Source organism: Schistocerca americana, chromosome 7 (assembly GCF_021461395.2).
Source record: "Schistocerca americana isolate TAMUIC-IGC-003095 chromosome 7, iqSchAmer2.1, whole genome shotgun sequence".
Taxonomy (NCBI): Eukaryota; Metazoa; Arthropoda; class Insecta; order Orthoptera; family Acrididae; genus Schistocerca; species Schistocerca americana.
The window spans coordinates 554,619,838-554,640,660 of NC_060125.1; the positions used below are offsets into that span (position 1 = coordinate 554,619,838).

At 38.4% G+C, this 20,823-nt stretch overlaps 1 non-coding gene across 1 annotated transcript; it reads right to left on the reverse strand.

Annotated features, from left to right (window-relative positions):
- Positions 1 to 16,211: 16,211 nt before the first annotated feature.
- Trnas-uga lies at positions 16,212 to 16,286 on the reverse strand. The gene has a single exon. It is a non-coding gene; the product is annotated as a tRNA-Ser (tRNA).
- Positions 16,287 to 20,823: the final 4,537 nt, after the last annotated feature.

Consider the following 20,823-nt stretch of genomic DNA (forward strand, 5'->3'; position numbering starts at 1 on the left):
GATGATGGCCGAAGTAGGGAGGGTATAAAATGTAGAGTGACAATGGCAAGAAAAGCATGAAATTTGTTAACATCAAGTGTAGATTTAAGTGTTAGGAAGTCTCTTCTGAGAGTATTTGCATGGAGGGTAGTTGTGCATGGAAGTGAAACATGGACGATAAACAGTGTAGACAAGAAGAGAGTAGAAGCTTTTAAAATGTGGTGCTACAGAAGAGTGCTGAAGATTACCTGACTAGAAGAAGGGATCAGTTGATGGGGCACATTCTGAGACATCAAGGGATCACCATTTTAGTATTGTGTGGGGAGGGTGGAGTGGGTGGGGGGGGGGGGGGGGCAAGAGATGGATACAGCAAACAGATACGACAACACCAACAAAAACAAACAGTGCTGTCAATTCTTACAAATAGTGTCTTAATACTTGTGAAAATTACATTAAATAGTAGATTAAGGTATAGAGTAAAACAGTATTTACTTGGAAAACACTCTTTTATGTAGGCAACTTCCAAATTGTGATACAGACTTCTGTGTGTAGTCAGAATCCTTCTGATTTGATATTTCATAAAACACTGTATACAAATAAATGTAATTTATATTTCTGTGATATGTAGGTCACTTAATGTTTCTGCCAAGCTTTCCACGAAATGGACAGGAAAAATATCATGGTCATCTATGACATATCTGAGATTTTAATAGGTAGTGACCTAAACAAGATTTAAAACTAAAATTAAACCTGAGGAATTGTATAAAAATTTAAGATCAGATACAAAATGGGGCACCTACTTCCAGTTTTGAGGAAGAATTATGGTGAATTGTGGGAGGAAGAAATGATAAAAAAACATACATTCACCTTTCTTCTTGGGACATTTCTTATGTTCTTTACTCCATTTCTTAATTTTTATTCTGGTCCTTTTTGTACAATTGGTTTTGGAGCTACTGATACCAAAAGTTTTTCTAGAAGAAATACTAATAATGTTTCAAGGCACTCATTAACACACAACCCTAGACAATTTACAAACAGACTGAACAAATGAGATTTGATTCTAAGTATAGTTTCAACTTTCTCCAATCCAGTCCAATTGCAGACAGTGGCCCTACATCACAAAATGAAATTGCTCATTATAGTGAAAACAAGAACAGGTTAATCAACAAATACTGTTGTTGTCACCATTAAACATCAATATGATGTAATCTACAACTTGTGTGTTAAGAGAGAAATAAGAAAAACAAATGTAAGATTTAGAATATCATGCTCAGAATGTGAAAAATGTTTAATTCTTGACTTAAGGGAATTAAATAAAAGCCTGCACACCAAACATGGATTACATTAGAATTAAGCCCACCATGAAAAACATTAATGACACTCTTAAAAGATTACAGTGGTCAGTGTAAATGAGGGTGAATTGATATCAGGTCGTCATGTGACCCTGAATTACTGACATGAGTCTTGGCACCGAAGTGGTGCGTACATGCGAGTTGGTTGTATGGAATCGACACAATTACTTGTGTCGACACGGAGAGGTGAAATAGTGATGGAGAGTGGCTGTCTCATCTGGACGTGCCTGTGACCACACCATGACGAAATTGCTTGATTTGTTGTAGCCGACTGCCGAATGAGGCAGGTACCCCGCAGTATATAAAGGGTGTAGTTCACGCCAGAAGTGGTTTCATGATGTTTTTTGTATTGTTACTTGGGTCCATTCATAAAGCTATTGTTAACATGTACAAGGATGTTTATTTCAACATTCTCATTGAGTGTTGCCTTTTATTATACATCCACATGATGAGTATGCTTTCAAGATGACAACAGCTGTTTTTGTAGGGTTGCAAGCATACGTTCCTAGTTTGATGAGCACCCTGGCGCCCTGTCACACCTAGACTAGCCTGCTACATCACTTGATCTTTATCTTGTAAAACATTTCCGAGACTATTTGGAACAGTAGTTAAATTGTAGCAGTCATTGCCCTCACAGTTTGATAGCTCTATGAGATCCGATTTATGATGACTGGCTTTAGCTGGACGCCGTGTATGCGAAGAAACTAGTGAACTATGTTCTTCACCGAATTGAGGCCCTTATCGAGGCTAGGGGCAGCATTACACAGTATTGGTATGTCATCTTCTGAGAGGCTAATTTTGATTAGACTGGACAACATAAACAAAATTAGTCTTGCTCAGTTTCAATTCCGTGAATCATTTGGTACATTTTTGCTAATTAGAAACTTCCCATATAAGTTATGAAGTAGTACTAGATTTGATAAACCTGAGCTATGTTGCAAAAATGAAGAGATGATCTCAGCAGTGAAATCACCGCCCAAGATACTCATTTGCAGGGTCCCATATGAAAGTATTCTTGGGCCATTTATGTTTCTTCCATATATTAATTATTTGATAGTCACAAAACTGTTCGTGAGCTATGTTGGCGATACATCCTTTATCAGATGGTGCTGTGTCCCATATGAAAGTATTCTTGGGCCATTTATGTTTCTTCCATATATTAATTATTTGATAGTCACAAAACTGTTCGTGAGCTATGTTGGCGATACATCCTTTATCAGATGGTGCTGTGTCCCATATGAAAGTATTCTTGGGCCATTTATGTTTTTTCCATATGTTAATTATTTGATAGTCACAAAACTGTTCGTGAGCTATGTTGGCGGTACATCCTTTATCAGATGGTGCTGTGTGGAACAGTTAGCAGTGCAAAACAATAAAGGGAATTTTGGTCTAATCACAGAATATATTACATGCATAAACCTGCGTTGTGTTAGGGTAAAAAAGCAACACACATACACACACACACACACACATCGAAAAGTATTTGCCACATGTGAAGTTGACACGTGAAGTTGTGTCAACTTCACATGTGGTAAATACCTTTTGTTGTGTGTGTGTGTGTGTGGTGCTAATATTTCAGAAATACAAACCTGCAACTTTGCAACAAAATTTCGTGAAATTTTCGATGGCACCAACACACCAAGAATATTTCGCTACAGTGGGAGAATAAAAATCATAAACTGACAGTTATGTAAAGTGTATCTTGTGAACAGCCATCTTATAATGAACTCGTCAGTTTGAAACCGGTTACAGTGCTGTTTACTTAAATAAGTAACATTATTAATAGTGGCTGGTTGCTGTAAGAATCAACCTACATTAATTGTACACAGCCACTGTCTGACCATGTCAGCTTTAAACAAATGTTGCTGTAGAGACTACTTTACTAAGTTAAATTTACAATTGGTGTGCTTTTTGTATATTCTTAAGAAACTTATTTTTATAAAAGAGAATTTAGAAAATAGCTCAATGCATGGAGACAGTCATCATTACAATATATAAACCAGAGATGATTATCGTATGACTTTAAGTAATGTAAGAGCTACAGATAATTAGGAACATAAATAAACATAAAAGCTTTCTGTTTGAAGACATTTCATTAACACGTTGCCAAGCAATATAAAGCAACCCCATGGAAACATTTTTTAAAGAGAAATTGAAACAGTTATTAATGAAAATATGTTTACACTCACTTGAATATTTCTAAACGCCATTATCCATAATACTATTTTAGTATGTGATTTTGTATTAGTGGTAGTAAATATTTATTTAGTAATATCTAATGTGATACTTTCTCTTGTGTATTCATAATATTTGTGGTGTGTTTTCATTAATGTAAATGAACAAAAATTGAATGTATCCAAGACTGTGAAGTTATTATGGGCAAATAAAGATTATTATTATTATTGTTGTTGTTATAGAATGGTTGGCAAAAGTAAAAAGATGACAAGAACACAAATTAATGCTTATGAGTGTGTTTTTATTTTTTTATATATGTGATTTATTATTTGAGAATAAATGTGTGTGTCATTAACAGTCACCATAGGGATTGGAAGCTGTTGACAGCTAAAAATATCTGTGAAATACCAATGTCAACATCATCTGATACTCGTTTGGCTGTCTGTATGGAAGAAGTACTGCAGGGTTTAACCTCTAGGTAGAAGGGGAAAGGTATCACATGTAGAAATAATCAAAGTCTACTAACATTATTATTGAACAGTGGAAATTCCAGATTTATAAGGGAAAGATAGATTGCTACTTACCAGTGCTACAGCAGCTTGGGGCAGAATGAATTCCAGTCCTAGCTGGCAGAGATGGTGAACGTGAGAGTGTGTGTGTTGGCCAAAAAGTTAATGTGTAAGTGTCTTTTCATTGTTCCTGTCTGCATCTCAGCATTTCTCCTTTATGGTGAATAGCAATCTATCTTTTCCTCATATTGTTAACATTATTGTTCAGTTACCATCCTTTGGGTTTGGGCTGCTGGGCTGTCAGTGAGCATCTGGATGTTATTTTAACCAGGGAATGAGGATAGAGGTGGGTATGGAAAGACGGTAACATGTGAAAATAATGTAAAACAACGTACCTAATAAATGTTGAATCCACAGTGTTGGGGGTGCTGGCATGAGTGGTGGGAGCCATGATGACATCTAAGTCTGTGTAACCAGGTGAGCAGTTAGTAGTATTTGATATTTTCATTCTTAAATATGTTTCATAACTCTCATATACTTGGTTGCAAAGTTTTTATAGTTACCACTTACTAAGTTCCTAATTGATATTAGACAATACACAACTCACAATTCTTTCAGCAAGCCCTAAAGTGAAATGGAACAGTAAGTAAGTAAGAAAGCCTGTGAATTATTCCGTATGAACACATGCTTGGACAGGACAGGGATACAGAAAAAAATTCACTCTTTTCATAAAAATTATTCTGGTATCTACCTTAATCAATTTAGGGAATCAATAAGGATGGCCAGGTAGGGATATGTATCCTAGTCCACAGCGCCACTCCGCTCTGCAAATGGGATGAAGATGCAGTTGTCAGAATACGGCTGAAAGTACGTGCATATCTTTACATGAAGGGCATCAAAATAGGCCAAGAAGTATACAAACTATCAGCATCTCTCTAGAATATGCTACTGTGTAGTAATAAATATTTAGTAACATATATTTCACACCTTTTTTACAACATTTTAGTAGCTGACACACAAAAACTTAATTTTAATTGTGTTTCCTATTCTCGACCAAGTTATTCATCATTTGGTTTAGATGTGTATTACATACAGAAAGATGAATTAGTGACAAAATACATTAAATTTAACATACTTGAAGGTGAGTACAATTGTACCTGTAAAGGTGAGTTCAGTCGGCGAAGATTAACACAGGATGCATTATGAAATAATCTAAGTTGATGGAAAAACAAAAAAATTATGTACAGGGTAAAGTAAAATGTATAGGGTAAAGCAAATAGCTTTTGTCCCCTTAAACTATTTTTTACTGATTAAAGATCTTTATAATATATTTCTATCTAGACGAATACTCTCTCTGTCCTTAATTTTCTTCCTCTTCTACTTCTTCAACTTCTTGTTGTTCATGTTTTCCCCCATCAGAATAATGAGCCTCTACATGACAAATATATTTCTTATGCAGGTCTAACAGCAATCATGGAGTAAAAATACATTGAATATTTCTGTTTTTGTGCTGCTGTTTCCCCCTTTGGATGATCTGTCATCCTGAAGTTAACACCCTTCTCCTTGCAAATATGGCCTACTGGAATGATACATGAAAGAGAATGTTATTTCACTGAAAGTCATTCAGCCTGACAAAGAACCTCTTGTCTTAAAAACACAAGATTGCATTGAGTGAGACATAAACATCACATATTGCTTCCTGTAGCAGCTCCAATTTCCATGAAGAGTGGAATAAACTTCTAGTCAACAAACTGTTCAAATCAACATAGCAACAACAGCACAAAAATTACCCTGTAATTGGTTCTTAGGTTGAATATGCTTCAAATGTCAAAGATTTGGTCATACCACTGTGGCATGTAACAGGAGGGCTACATGTAGAAATTGTGGAGTCTCAGCTCACAAATCAGGTGAAAGCTCATGAACCAAGTGATTCTTGTACACTTCCTTCAAAATATATAAACTGCTCCGGGGATCACCCAGTGTGGAGCAGAAAGTGTGGGATTTATAATAAGGAAAGGAAAATTCATGAGCTAAAAGTTAAAAGATCGTACCCTATGAAGCTATAAAAGCCTTTAAAGCTGTGCAACCTCCAGTGTTTGCTATGTCCTTTGCTTTGGCCCTTCAGAAGCCAGTCATCAAGTGTGATGGCTCCACACAGACCAGACCACAGATTCAAGTAAGAGCACATGCGCTAGTCAGTGAACCTGTGGGTGCAAAGCTACACTTGAACCTGAAATGTTTCAGCAACTGTCAACGATGGACTTAGAGCCTTGTACACGTGCCACTGCTGACCATCAGAAACCCACTAACCCACCCTCCCTCCTCTCTACTCATGCAAGCGACTCCTCCATAAGCAAGGAAAAGCCGCACAAAAAGTTGTTTGAAATCTTAGGAAGTGGCAGCTAAACCTTCAGATAGGTGACCACCTCATTCCAATGGTGGTTTTACTGTTGAGGGTATTGATATCCACATGCAGAAACCAGAGAGCTGGGCACCATCTGATGTTCCCCCTGACCTCCCAGGTAAATCACCTCCACTGAGGAGGGAGGACAATGACAACCATCACTAATCAATAATCAATAGCTCCCCCAGGGACTTCTGTGTTGCAGAGGAAGTTAAATGGGTATCAGTCACATTTAGAAGGATTATGGCTTCTGGCCCAAGAGAGACCATTCTGCATCTGCTTACAAGAAACCCATTTTAAAGTCGCCCATAAACCTGCATTGAGGGGTTATCACCCCTACAGGAAGGATGATGTTACTGGAGGTAGGGTTAAGAGTGGAGTGGCTGTTTGCATTGATGTTAGATGTGCCATTCCTCTCCTGTCCCCCTTACCATGGCTGTACAAGCACTTCCAGCAGAAGTTCTCACAATGGTTGAATTCAAAGTGTTCTTTACACCTTTCACCTCATGATCCTTTGGATGCAGAACCTCATGATCCTTTGGATGCAGATGCACTGACAGAACTTTTCTGGGTACTTCCCGCTGATCCTCCTCGTGGATAATTTCAGTCTGCACAATGTGCTGTGGGGCTCAGCTACCACATGCTCATGGAGTCAAAAATCAAATGGTTTGTCCATTCAGTGAAGATCTGCCTTTGGAACTCTTTCAGATGACACACCTTTCTACAGGCAAAGGGTCATCCTTAGCCACCGGCCTTTTAGTTTTGCTGCCCAGTTGTTGCAGACACAGTTCAGTGGGAAGTGGCCACAGATCTGCATGTCAGTGACCACTTTCCAGTGTGGAGCTGTCTGCTGACACAGACGGAGGTCAACGGAAGACTGTAAAGATGGATGGTTCAAAGTGTAAATCGGTCACAATACAGCCAACAGGCCCTCAGATCACAGCTTGTCCCTTCGTGGAGTGATGAGTGTCACTCGGCAGTCAGAGCCCGGCATACAGCTTAGCAGAAATTCAATCACACAACTGCAGAAAATCTTTGTGCTTTCAGAACTGCGAGAGCAAAAACAAGGCATGTGATAAAAGAATGAAAGAGGAACTCCTGGAAGGAATTCACAACTTCCATCTATCAGTCCACTTCCACTGCACAAGTTTGGGACAATACCAGGTAGATTACAGGCAAAAGCAGTACACCTCTCATTATGGCCTTGGTGAGAATTGTGGTCTTGGTGGATGCACCATAAGACAGGGATCAGGTTTTAGCTGAACATTTTTTTACTAACATTGTGTCATCTAGACAAACTCCTGTGTTCCATGTGTTCTGTAGGAATGTGGAGATGAGGAGACTGCATAATGAGGGAGTCTACAACCTTCCATTCTTCATGTGGAAATTGGAATCAGCTCTGTCTGCGGCCAGACACTTGCTACAGCACCTGATCAGATTCATTATGCCACGCATTGTCATCTTTGCCATGAAGCCAAAGGCAAGCTCCTATCTTGCTTCAGTCAAATCTGGTTTAATGGACAGTATCCTATGACTTGGAAGGGGGAAATATTAATTCCGCTATGGAAACCAGGCAAAGATCATGCTGACCATAACTGTTATTGGAACATACTCACCGTTACCTATTGTATGGGTAAAACTCTTGAACACATGGTTCAACTGCTGGCTCCTCGAACTCCGAGGTCATCAGTGCCACTCCCAGTGTAGTTTCAGGCATTACCGTTCTACCCTTGACAATTTAATTCTTCAGAATACAGTAATATAGGATTACTATTTTCGCCATTATCACGTGGTTGATGTGTTTTTCAAACTCAGAAAGGTGTAAAACACCACTTGGAGATACATTATCCTTCACCAACTTAATGAGTGGGAACTACGAGGATGTCTGCTGTGTCTTATCCAATACCTCCTCAAGGACCTGTGCTTTCAATATCGCTTAGGTGGACGCTGTCTGATTATTATATTCAGAAAATGGGTCCCACCAAGGCAGTGTACTCAGTGTCACTATGAATGGCATTTCTTCCACAGTCAGGAGCCCTGTTAAATGCTCTTTGTTTGTAGTTAACCTTGCAGTCTTATACTCTTCCCCTCCCCAATATTACAGTGGCAATGAGGCGACTTCAGCTGGTCATCAGGAGGTTGGAAGCTAAAGCCAATAAAACTGGTTTTAGGCTCTCACCAGAGAAGACTGTGTGTCAATTTTAACCAACCACAGCTCACAATGGGGACAGTACTTAACATTTAAAGCACTTTGTGCACTTCTTGAGCCTAGTATATGACTTGAAATTAACCTGGCTCCAGCACCTGAAAGATCTATGGACAAAGAGCTTCAAATTTTTGAGTATTTTGAAATTCCTCACCATGGGGAGTTGATGTGTCCCACCACCTGCTGTATTTGTCAGATTATGGCAGTGTAGTCTGTGGATCAGACCCTATTTCCTACTTCAAGATGTTAAGACACTGTTTCAATGCGTGGGTATTCAGATGTTAGACACTGTCCACCATGTGGGTATTCAGATGTTGATTGGAGACTATCGGACTAGCCTAGTTCAAAGTCTTTGTACAGAAGCTGGTGAACCATCACTCTGGATTAGACGGTGCCACCTCCTGGTTCAACAGGCCCTGAAAATCTCAGCATTCCATCAGTCACTGTGTTTAGTGTGGTCATCCATTCCAGCTTTTTTGAGCAGCTGTTCAGGAATTGTCCCTATGCGATCAAGCCACTTGGGATGCATGCTACTGACTATTTTATAGATCTAGACACACAGCCAGGGATGGAACAAACTGGCACCTTGCCGTCTTCAGAAGCACAAAGTGGTTGTAAGCCTGATGTAGTACAAAAAAATCTTGTACTCCAGATTGTTTTTACAACTCTATTTTCTTCCATTTTAAGTACGTACCACAGTTTTTTCATTGTTAATACAGATGTATAAGAGAATACCTTGGTTGTTCAGCTGTTTTCAAAGTGCACCTTCTGGAACCATTAACAAATTATATGGAGTTATGGGGCATTATGATGGCACTGGAGTGGACTCACAATATAAGGTTCCTCATCTGTTCTGACTCGATCAGTGTGCCATAAATGATCCGCAAAATGTATCTCAGCTGATTCAGTTCATCCATGACTCTTTACAGGGTCTCCAACACTGTGGTAAGAAGATGATCTTTTGCTGGTTTTGTTTTTCCCACACGCCATTCGAGAGTGGGATGGCAGAGAAGTAGTATGAAAATGGTTTGATGAACCCTCTGCCAGGCACTTAAGTGTGAATTGCAGAGTAACGATGTAGATGTATGATGACACAATGGGATGCAGGAACTACATAGCCTAAAAAAACAGCCAGGGAAGCGTGTTGGGTTGGTGGTGTATATCAATTGCCACCCCCTTGCATGCCGTCATCTCATTACCTGACAGATGAATCGTGTATCAGTGGAAGACTGCACGGCTGGAGGTGGTGGAAAACAAACTTATGCAAATATTGCAGTGACAGCTTCAGTGTTCAAGATGATAATAGTGATGATAGATCGAGATGCAAAGCTGGACAAGGATGCCTATACTGCTGCTTTCACATTTCAAGATGGTAGTTTCAATGCTTTTTATACATAATTTTGCAAATAATTCTTCTCTCACTGGTGCACTCTTTGGCATATTGCATACAGAGTTGTGTTGGCGATTTGTTTAAGTTTATTAATTCGGGTGGTCTCTGCACAGTATACTGTGAATTTATTCGGCTTATTCCTGCATCTAGTACCTCATACGAGAAAAGCTTTAGAGCCCTAGGAAAGATAAACGACAATGCACGTTGTTCTCAAACTGAGGAATGGCTTCGTAACTCAGCTCTGTTATCAAACGAAAAGCACTTCCTGCAGCAGCTGCGGTCTGAATCATTGACAAAATTCATTATACACCTGTTAACAAGGGCATTTTTGCAGCACTAGTTTTCCATAGAATCTGAACCATAGAGCAACTTGAAATTTTTCATACAAATAAAAAATGCCAAGGATGTAAGCTATGTTAGCCTGATAAAGAGGGTAAGAAAACGGGCAAGCATTCAATTTCAGAACTTGGGATGTGTGTTTTTACAGATACAGCCATCAGACTGAACACCACCCAGACCTCTTTCAATATCACTTCACTTCACTGTAATGAGACATTAAGCTGTGATTTGGGTTGATATGAATTATTGTATATAGGTATGATACATTATTTGTCGAGCATTTGTGCAGTCATAGCTTTCAGGTTGTTTAAATAAGTGCACATCTGGGATTTTTGTATCTTGTTACTCCTCACTGATCAACAGCAGACTTATGTTTCATTGGTAAAATATGGCATCTAAAATTAAACCACATGGGCAGCTAGTTTTTGTGCAGAGTGTCTTGCCTTATTTATAGCTTTGGCACTGAGTATAGCACATAAATTTTTACCATCTTTATTATTAGATTGCAAAGGCCGACTACGGAAAAAAAACGAACTGACGTTAAAAATCTCCTAAGATAGTCATCTGAACTTTCTTCTTCTTCCTCCCTTTCGTCGTCATCGTTATCCTCTAAGGATGGTCTTCACTGCCATCGGGGGCGTTAATTACGCCCCACTTGTCGAAAGATTCAACAATATCTTCTCTCACTCTGGGCCACTACTATTGAGAACCACTTGTTTTACTGTAGATCGTTTTAAAGCTCTCTTCGGCGTGAATTCATCCAACATCCATTTGTTCCATTGCCCTCATATTTACTTTAAATGGTTTATTTGTCGACACGTCAATAGGTTGCAATTGTGAAGTAAGCATTTCTGTGTTTCAATTTCTTTTTCACAGATTTTTTCAATTGACTACTAAACTGATCTAGCGCAACAACAGAATTCTTCTTTAATAAAGCATCTTTCCTTCTGTTCCACATTCTATTAATCCATAATTTCATACCAGCCTCGTCCATCCAACCCCTATTACGTACGTGAACAGCACCACCTGGCGGTGTTTCAGAATGTTTTGTGCTTGAAAATGGCCATTGGATTAATTTCGTACCGTCAGCTCAACAGGAAAGCATTACAGTGTAGTGCATTTTTTTCATGTTCACTTGTTTCTATAGGTATAGTTTTGACATCTTTTGTATCAACAGTTCTGTTACTCGTCACATCAAATGTAAGGGGAGTTTCGCCCATATTCGCGATTTGGTTTAGTTCCAGGTTGATTTTCTTTCGATGTTGAATAATAAAGAGATGGAAAGATATTTTCTCGTAATTCTCCTGTCGCAGTTTCTGAGATATTTTGGTTTTGGTTCGCATGCTAAGTCCTTATGCTTAGCACCAAACCAACACTACCCTTAAAGTCTGTTAAGTTCCATTGTAGCACTAGCTTACGAGTGCGCATTTGAATCATTTGTGTATTAATGGCAATGCAGTTTTCACGGTGTACTTATATCCATTTCAGTACGTCATCTTACAGTTTTGGCCACTTTGCATTCAGTCCTCTACTTGCACATTTAGTCTTACTAATTTTTTTCATTTCGTCTTTACTTACCCGCCAGTCGCGAATAGTTTTTCAGTTGTTGCAGGGCCGAAATACCGCTCAGCTGCTCTGTTTCGATCTTCTTCTGCGTATGCTATTACTTTCAATTTATAGCCTGCATCATATGAATACCTTTTACATTTTCCAGTACGAAATAGCTACTAACAGAAATATTGCACTGATACCGATAACACAAGTCACTTTCAATTCAAGTTCACTGGCACCGTAGACTACAATTACGCATGATTGGTTAAATAGTGTTCTAGGTTTGTGATCGTTGGGTAGAGGGAAACAGTGTTAACAAGCTTGTGAATCCCAACAACTCATGTTCTTCGCATCGGTGCACCGCTGCCAGTTGAATCCAGTGTTGACATATAGAGGTAGGTTTCCCACGGCGTCGAATATAGGACAATTTTTAGGACTGGCAGGAATTTTAAATCAAACACTGGTCATTTTTATATTAAATTCGAGTATAAAACCGATCTGAATTTTGAAGGCAGTCTTTCGATGAAAAAAGGACGTTTTACAGTCCGTACAATGCGGTATTGTTCGCCACAAATAAAGACGTGTATTATTGAGGGAGGTAACCCGAAAACTGTTGTCCCTGATAAATGATTACCACTAGTGTGCATACAGCTCAGAATCAAAATCTTATTTACAGCTATACTATGTACACCGTGTCCCAGTATCAGTCCGACTAGACAGACAAAACGTTTAGTTTGAAAAAAAGTGGAAAGTTTAATGCTTTACTCTCCAGTAAAGCAGGATAGTATAGTGTTTCTTCCTCTTGTACTGCTTCTCCTCCTCAGCAGCTTCAATCAGTTTTCAGAAAAGCAAGCCACTTTGTAGATCAGTAACTGCAGGAGACGAATTCCAGTTGGCAGCAATGCGCTGTTTCCTCACTCAAAATCTTTCTGCCTTTATTTTTTAAACAGAATCAAATTCTTTCAGACTACATTTCAGACATTAAATAATAATATACTAAGGGCATGAACTAGCGATAGGAGTACGAATACAAACGAATAATTTAAGAAAGTTCGTTGCTATCATAGTAAGATGGCGGCTAGTGTAAAAATTCGTTGTGCGTGTCCGAGAAAAAGTGTGAATTTTGCCGTGAAAAAGAAAAATTGTGACAGTTGTAAGGATGAAATTACAAAGCTCAGCGAACGGGTGTCTAGTTTACAATTTATTATCAGTTCCTTGAAGATGGATATCAAGAAACTTAAAGAAGAAAAAAGTGAACGGAACATGAAAAACTCACGCCATGAAAGTACGAATATGTCGGAGAACTGGACGGAAGTGAAGTACAAAAGGCGCAAACAGATAATACAAGATACAGAAAACGGCGAAAGAAACATAATTATAGTGAACGAAAATTACTTTCAAGCTCTTTCGACTACGGATTGTGAAAGTGAAGTTAACAGTGCGGGTGTACCATGTGGAAAACCAAACGACTTCGTGAATAAGGTAAAACATGGAATATTTCAGCAGCAGTTAAGTAAAAGATCATATGCGAAAGTACTCACGAAAAATCTTCCACCGCTAAGCTGCTCTACTGAGACAATATCGACATGTGTTAGCAAAAAGACATAATAAATAGTACCAAACAAGAATTCGCTTACTGCAAAGGTAGGCAGAAAACAGGTAATCTCGGAACAGCAAGTACCGGTAAAATTGAACTGTATGCCGACAGCCAAGGACGAAATACAGCCGCTGAATTTCGGCGTACAAGTAGTCAGAATTTTAATTTTAACTGTACAATAAAACCAGGAGCAAAATTCAGTGCTGCTATGTCAATGAGTCAAGAAAAAATTTACTCATTGAGCAAAAAGGACTTTTCCATCTTCCTGACGGGATCAAATGATATAGCTAGGAACGAAAAACATGATCTCGTAATCTCGCTAAAAAGAAAACTGTATGAGCTGAGAGGAACAAATGTTATTGTTTTTTCAGTGCCACACCGTTACGACTTGATAGAATGGTCCTGTGTAAATAAAGAAATTGAAACTGCAAATAAAGAGATGCAAAATATTTGCAAGCAGTTTGAAAATGTAACATTTGTGAACATCAGCAATTTAGGGGAAAGATTTCACCCAATACATGGTTCCCATCTAAATGTACTTGGAAAAAACGTAATAGTAACAAAAATTTTAGAACTTGTAAATAAAATCTCAAATGTGCAGTGTGATGATAGAAAAGTCATACCTCTCATGGACAGGAAGTGTGTGTATCCTGTAGACTCCAATGTGAAATCTGCTGTCAGTGAAGCTACACCTCTCCAAGAGAAATGTGAAATTTTATTAATGCAAGTAAACACTCCAAATGTTAATAATTCACAGAAAGGCACAGCAGTTATGGAACAACAAACACCAGAAATAAGTGAAACAGCAGCAGCACCATCATTATCAGCAGAAGCAGCAACAGCAGCAGAACCAACGACGACTGGAGCAGCAACACAGCAATGCTTAAGGAGGTGCCAAAGGAAAAATACATCTGTGTCATTCAGTGATAATTTTTTATGGTTTCAAGCCAAGAAGAAAATAAAAATGTGAAAAACTAGCCTGCTAACTCACAGATAAGTCACAACAACATCCTATTTTTAAACATTCAGGGTCTTGAAAATAAAGTTGAAATTCTGGAGGAGTCATTGCCACAGAATAAGTATTCTTTCTTATGTCTATCAGAACTTTGGCTTAAAACAGAACAAATACAATACTATGTACCAGAAGGTTATAAATATGGAAACAGTTTTTGCAGGTCTCAGTACCGTAATGGTGGTACTGTTATCTATGTTTCAAATGAAATAGAGTGTAGAGAACTAGATCTTAGTTGGGCATGTGTGGAGAAACACTTTGAAATTACCAGGATATGATGAAACTTATCATAGTATGTATCTACCATTCCCCTGACTCAGATGATAAAACTTATGTAGATAATTTAGACAGTGTACTCTGCTACATAACGAAATGGAAACAGTATGTAACTGTAATTGGAGGAGACTTTAATTCAAGCTTTGATGTAACATGTAACAAACCCAGTGTAAATAAGTTACTGAATATGCTAAGGCAGCACAACTTCCATCATGTAAATTCAGAACCAACAAGACTACATGCGTGCTTGGATAATGGTTTTGTCAACTGTGCTCCTGATATGTACTCCACCAAGGTAAAGGAATTTGTTTTCTCAGACCAATCCATGTTAACAGCTGAGTTAAGACATTTTATAAAAGGGGATGAGAGCAAGGCTACAAAAAAGTTAATAAAATCTAATACCTTAATATTAACAAAACACAATCTCATAAAACTAACACACCAGCTGAGCATAACAAACTGGGACAAATTATTTCAAAACTGTGATTCCAGTTGTGGGGCGGCAGTGGAAATTAAATCGTTGTTATTTATATATAAAATGTTTTGTAATGTAGAAACTCTTCCCAGCCGATGCACGAATTGTGGGGTGGCTGGTTGAAATAATGTTGTTATATAATATGTTTGAATGTAGAAACACTGCATTTATCGACCGAGTAACCATATGTGCGGCGGCGGGTGGAATTATTGTTGTTAAAAGTTCCTATTATTTATGCTGTCTTTTGCCGTTCTCAACACTGGCTCTCTAACTACAATATTGGCAACCAGAAAGTGATTAGCAAAACGTAAAGCCTGTAATTAGAATTCCTAGTGCCCACTTCATCTGAGAAACACACTTATAGCTACAGCTTATAGCTCTGAGGAATTAGGAGATTGTCTGGGATTTATAATAAAAAACGATTGTGAAAAAAAAACTTTCTCTATATTCTGGAAGTCACAGATGAAAAAAAAAAGAATCCACACAATCTGACTAACAGAGCAGTTCAGAGTCTAATGCGCTGATGCCACTATAACTGTCAAAATTAAATATTTAAATGAATGCTCGCCATAATTTGATGATAATGTTCATCAAACGCCACGCTAAATAATGGTAGAATGAAACTTCCTGGCAGATTAAACCTGTGCGCCCGACCGAGACTCGAACTCGGGACCTTTGCCTTTCGCGGGCAAGTGCTCTACCAACTGAGCTACCAAAGCACGACTCATGCCCGGTACTCACAGCTTTACTTCTGCCAGTACCTCGTCTCCTACCTTCCAAACTTTACAGAAGCTCTCCTGCAAACCTTGCAGAACTAGCACTCCTGAAAGAAAGGATATTGCGGAGACATGGCTTAGCCACAGCCTGGGGGATGTTTCCAGAATGAGATTTTCACTCTGCAGCGCAGTGTGCGCTGATATGAAACTTCGTGGCAGATTAAAACTGTGTGCCCGACCGAGACTCGAACTCGGGACCTTTGCCTTTCACGGGCAAGTGCTCTACCAACTGAGCTACCGAAGCACGACTCACGCCCGGTACTCACAGCTTTACTTCTGCCAGTACCTCGTCTCCTACCTTCCAAACTTTACAGAAGCTCTCCTGCAAACCTTGCAGAACTAGCACTCCTGAAAGAAAGGATATAGCGGAGACATGGCTTAGCCACAGCCTGGGGAATGTTTCCAGAATGAGATTTTCACTCTGCAGCTTTCTTTCAGGAGTGCTAGTTCTGCAAGTTTCGCAGGAGAGCTTCTGTAAAGTTTGGAAGGTAGGAGACGAGATACTGGTAGAACTAAAGCTGTGAGTACCGGGCGTGAGTCGTGCTTCGGTAGCTCAGTTGGTAGAGCACTTGCCCGCGAAAGGCAAAGGTCCCGAGTTCGAGTCTCGGTCGGGCACACAGTTTTAATCTGCCAGGAAGTTTCATATCAGCGCACACTCCGCTGCAGAGTGAAAATCTTATTCTGTAATGGTAGAATGTCTGGCCCGCGGCGGCACGTGAAAATACGACATACGCAAACTGAAGCTAGATAATTAATGTCAACCGAGAATTAACACTTCACTCGAAAATGATTTCATGGTTACGCGTATCCCGAGTAACTTAATACGGCATCCGAGGCTGTTTATAGCAATGATACCGACGCGACGCGACTCCCAACACAGGTGGTGTGCTATTCAGCGTCTGGAGAGGACTGGGGCCTTACTCTCTCGCGCAGCGTTCTTATATATAAAGCCGCGGTGCGGACAGCTAAGGGAACGCCTGATCAAATCGGCTCTCCCGACTAGCCGCTGGGCTAGTAATGCACCACTTTAAGTTATTGAATAAATCATAGCTTCTTTTGCTGATGGCTGATGAAGCTCTCAATTTAAATGTGCATTCAGCACACAGGTAAGTAATCATAATAAGAGTTTGATGTGGCTAAGTCAATTATTTTGGGCGAGAGAATTAATTTAATTACACTACACGCAGTAGACGAGCTCTGAACTTGCCCTTTGGAAATACGCTATCGCTATAGTTTTCTAGTTATTCAATTGAAACTTCTCACATCTTTATCATTATAGCGGATCTCCATTTTACTTAAATTTAAACATCCTAGCCTTATTTATTAGCCTACTTAATCTATCTTGCTTCCTTAATTTTTAAGACAAAAACCAGAAAATCATGAATTTCAACTAAAATCTTAATTTGCGAGATCCAGAAGACTGTTTCTATTAAATATTTATGAAAAAGGAATCTAAATATAAATTTTTAAGTCTCTAGCTCTTTTCTGTTGCGCCAATGATTTTTACCGAAAAACATCCAAATTTCGAAAATGGTTAAAGTTATCGAACTGATATTTAACATATATTAATTTAGTATTACTCCTGACATGCTAGAACCGTTTCAGGTTATTTACTTGATTTTTAAAGTATTGCGCAACATTTATGACGTCAGAGCTAGTTACAGCGGACTGGCTGGCACACAATGGAAAGACTGATGTGAATTTATTACGGCGTGAGTAGGCTGCTTTCCTACACAGTGGCCAAACAGTTTATGAAACATTCCACAGTTACTTATCACGTATTTTAAAAGCCCATCTTGTTCAAAAGAAATACCATAAAACAAGAAAGGGTAAATTTTGGTACACCAAAGAACTGGAGAATCTAAAAAATAAGCTACTGCTGTTGAAGCGCCTTGCCAAAGTAAACAATTCTAATGAAATTAAGGATCTCGAAAAAAATCACTAAGAAACTGTATAAGAAAGAGTTGCAATTGGCGAAACTTAGATACAACACAAATTTCATAAAAAATAGTAAACACCAGTGCAAAACAGCCTGGTCAGTAATTAATACTGTTAAAGGTGAAGTCAGAAACTTCGACAAGACAGTCTCAATAACAGCAGATACATTCAATAAAAATTTTGTAAGTTGTGCTGATGATATCAAAAAGCTGATCACTAAACCCAATGTAACATTTATAGTTTATCTGAAGAGAGCAAACCTAAATCATAATAGGGCTAGATCATCATTGAAACACTTCAAAGAGGTATGCCAACATGAAGTTCTTAAAATAGTCAAAGAAATGAAAAATTCATACAGTACAGTTATTTTTAATGTGTCAAACAATCTATTGAAAGAAATCATACATTACATTGCAGCACCATTAACATATTCTATAAACCTGTGTCTCATAGAAGGTTTTTTTCCTGATCCTCTCAAACTATCCAAGGTAACTCCAGTCTTTATGAAGGGTGTCAAATCAGATCCTGCAAACTACAGACCAATTTCACTAATTCCAGTACTAGGAAAAGTCTTTGAAGGCATAATATATAAGCAGATGTATGAGTACCTAGAACTAAATGGTATGTTAAGTGCATCACAGTTTGGTTACAGACAAGGAAGGTCAGCTATACATGCCATAGAACTCTTAGTCAGAGACATTCTAGCAGCATTTGAGGACCATGCCCACACACAGGTAACCTTATGTGATCTGAGCAAAGCTTTTGACTGTGCTGACCACTCACTTCTGCTCTCTAAACTTGAGTACTATGGAATATGTGATAAAAGTTTAAAGCTCATCAAATCATACCTCAATAAAAGGAACCAGGTGGTGAGTTCAGGAAGTCATCTGTCAAACATACTCGAGGTTCAACACGGAGTGCCACAGGGATCTAAATTGGGACCACTTCTTTTCCTTGTACACATAAATGACTTACCAGGAAATATAGATGTAAAAACACATATGTATGCAGATGACACAACTTTTCTATTTGTAAACCATGTACTTGATAACCTTGTAAGTGATATGATATTGGCAAAAGAAAATTCAACATCATGGTTTAAGCCAATGGTCTGCTATTAAATGAGGAAAAGACCCAGAATTTGTGGTTCAGTCTATCAAAGACTACAAAAATAGAAAAACAAAAGGCAAAGTTTTTAGGTATTGTACTTGACAACAGTCTAAAATGGAACTCTCATGTTGATCACATAGTGGTTAGGTTGTCAAGTGTTATATATTTGTTGAAGAGACTGATGTGTTGAGTGACATTTGAGTATGTAAGGACAGCGTACTTTGCCTTTTTTCAATCTGTTTTAAGGTATGGGTTAATACTCTGGGGAAACAGCAGAAAAATAAATGAAATTATGGTGATCCAGAAGAAAGCAATCAGAGTAATGGCTAAGGTAGATAATATAACACATTGTAAACCATTGTTCATTAAATATAGAATTTTAACAGTAATTAATTTATATATTCTTGACAGTGTTAACTACACACTTGCTGAACTACCTAATTTAAGTGTAAAAAAATGAAAAGCATAGCTACTATACAAGAACGTGTACTTCTCTGCTGTTGCCACAAAATAGATTAGCTAAAACTAACATAGTCATAAGTATATGGCAATTAAAATATATAACAAATTGTCTAAAAATGGGTCAATCAGGCCTGACAAATTATTTAAAGACAATGTTCATAACTTCTTGTTAACTAATCCATTCTATTCATTAGAAGAATTTTTAGAAATGCCCAATATCAACTTAAATATGTAAAAATTTATTTTGTAAAATTAATAGGTTAAGTGAACTGACGAAGTCTATTGCATGTAATAATGCTGAATGACTAATAAAGAATCTGAATCTGAATCTGCTAATAGTAATTATACCAGTGCTGACAACATGTTGATCCAGTAGTTTATTAAACATGAATGAATATCACTTGGCAGTCTCTTCTGACATATTAGCATTTATTTACATTATAGTCAAAATTTCTGCCTATGAATATTTTTTTCCGTTTACAAATTCAATATCTGGTCGGCTACACTCAAAGGTGAAAATCGTTAATTATTAGTCCTTTCGATGTGAATTAAATGGATATGATGTTTGAAATGTTTACTTAGCTCTCGCTCACTTGAGAAAACAGGAATTAATTTTATTATAGAGGGAAATCTTGCACTGTTGGTAATTTTTTATTGCTAAAAATAAAGGCTGTCAACACTGATTATGCCATGCATTGTTCCTAGAGAAGCCCTCGTATTTGTGTAAATGCCCTTTGTTGCATTTAGAGAAACTATCTGCCCTCCTTTATAAGTAATTTTCTGTGTCTGAAGTTACATTTCCACAGGCAATTAAGAAATGAAGCACAAACTTTTATTTATTTTCATGGGTGCATAAGACATTTGTGGGATCACTGTTTTGCAAAATAAAATCGCTGGCGGTCGCTTTGGCTTCGGTGCCAGAGACTCATTGAGATCAGTCAGTCGAGGACTTAACTGTGTTCGAATGCTGAGTTGTGATGGTCGTTTCGTCAGTAAAAATAGTAGCTATTGTGCGGTCAGTCGGCATCGTGGCAGTCGGCGCGGCCGTAAACAAAAGTGAACTTCGACTGTCCGAGGTGAGAGGAGTGGTGCGGGTGAATAAGCCCCGCCTCCCTCTCGAATGGCTGCCATTCTACATCCGCATTCTGTGCTTCCTCGAAAGCAGAACTGACATAATAGTCATCGGGATCGCTGATTTCCTTTTTAGTGAGAGCCTTATTCTAATCCCTTTATGCACCAGGATTAGTCTCCCCAAAACAAGCAATCCACAAC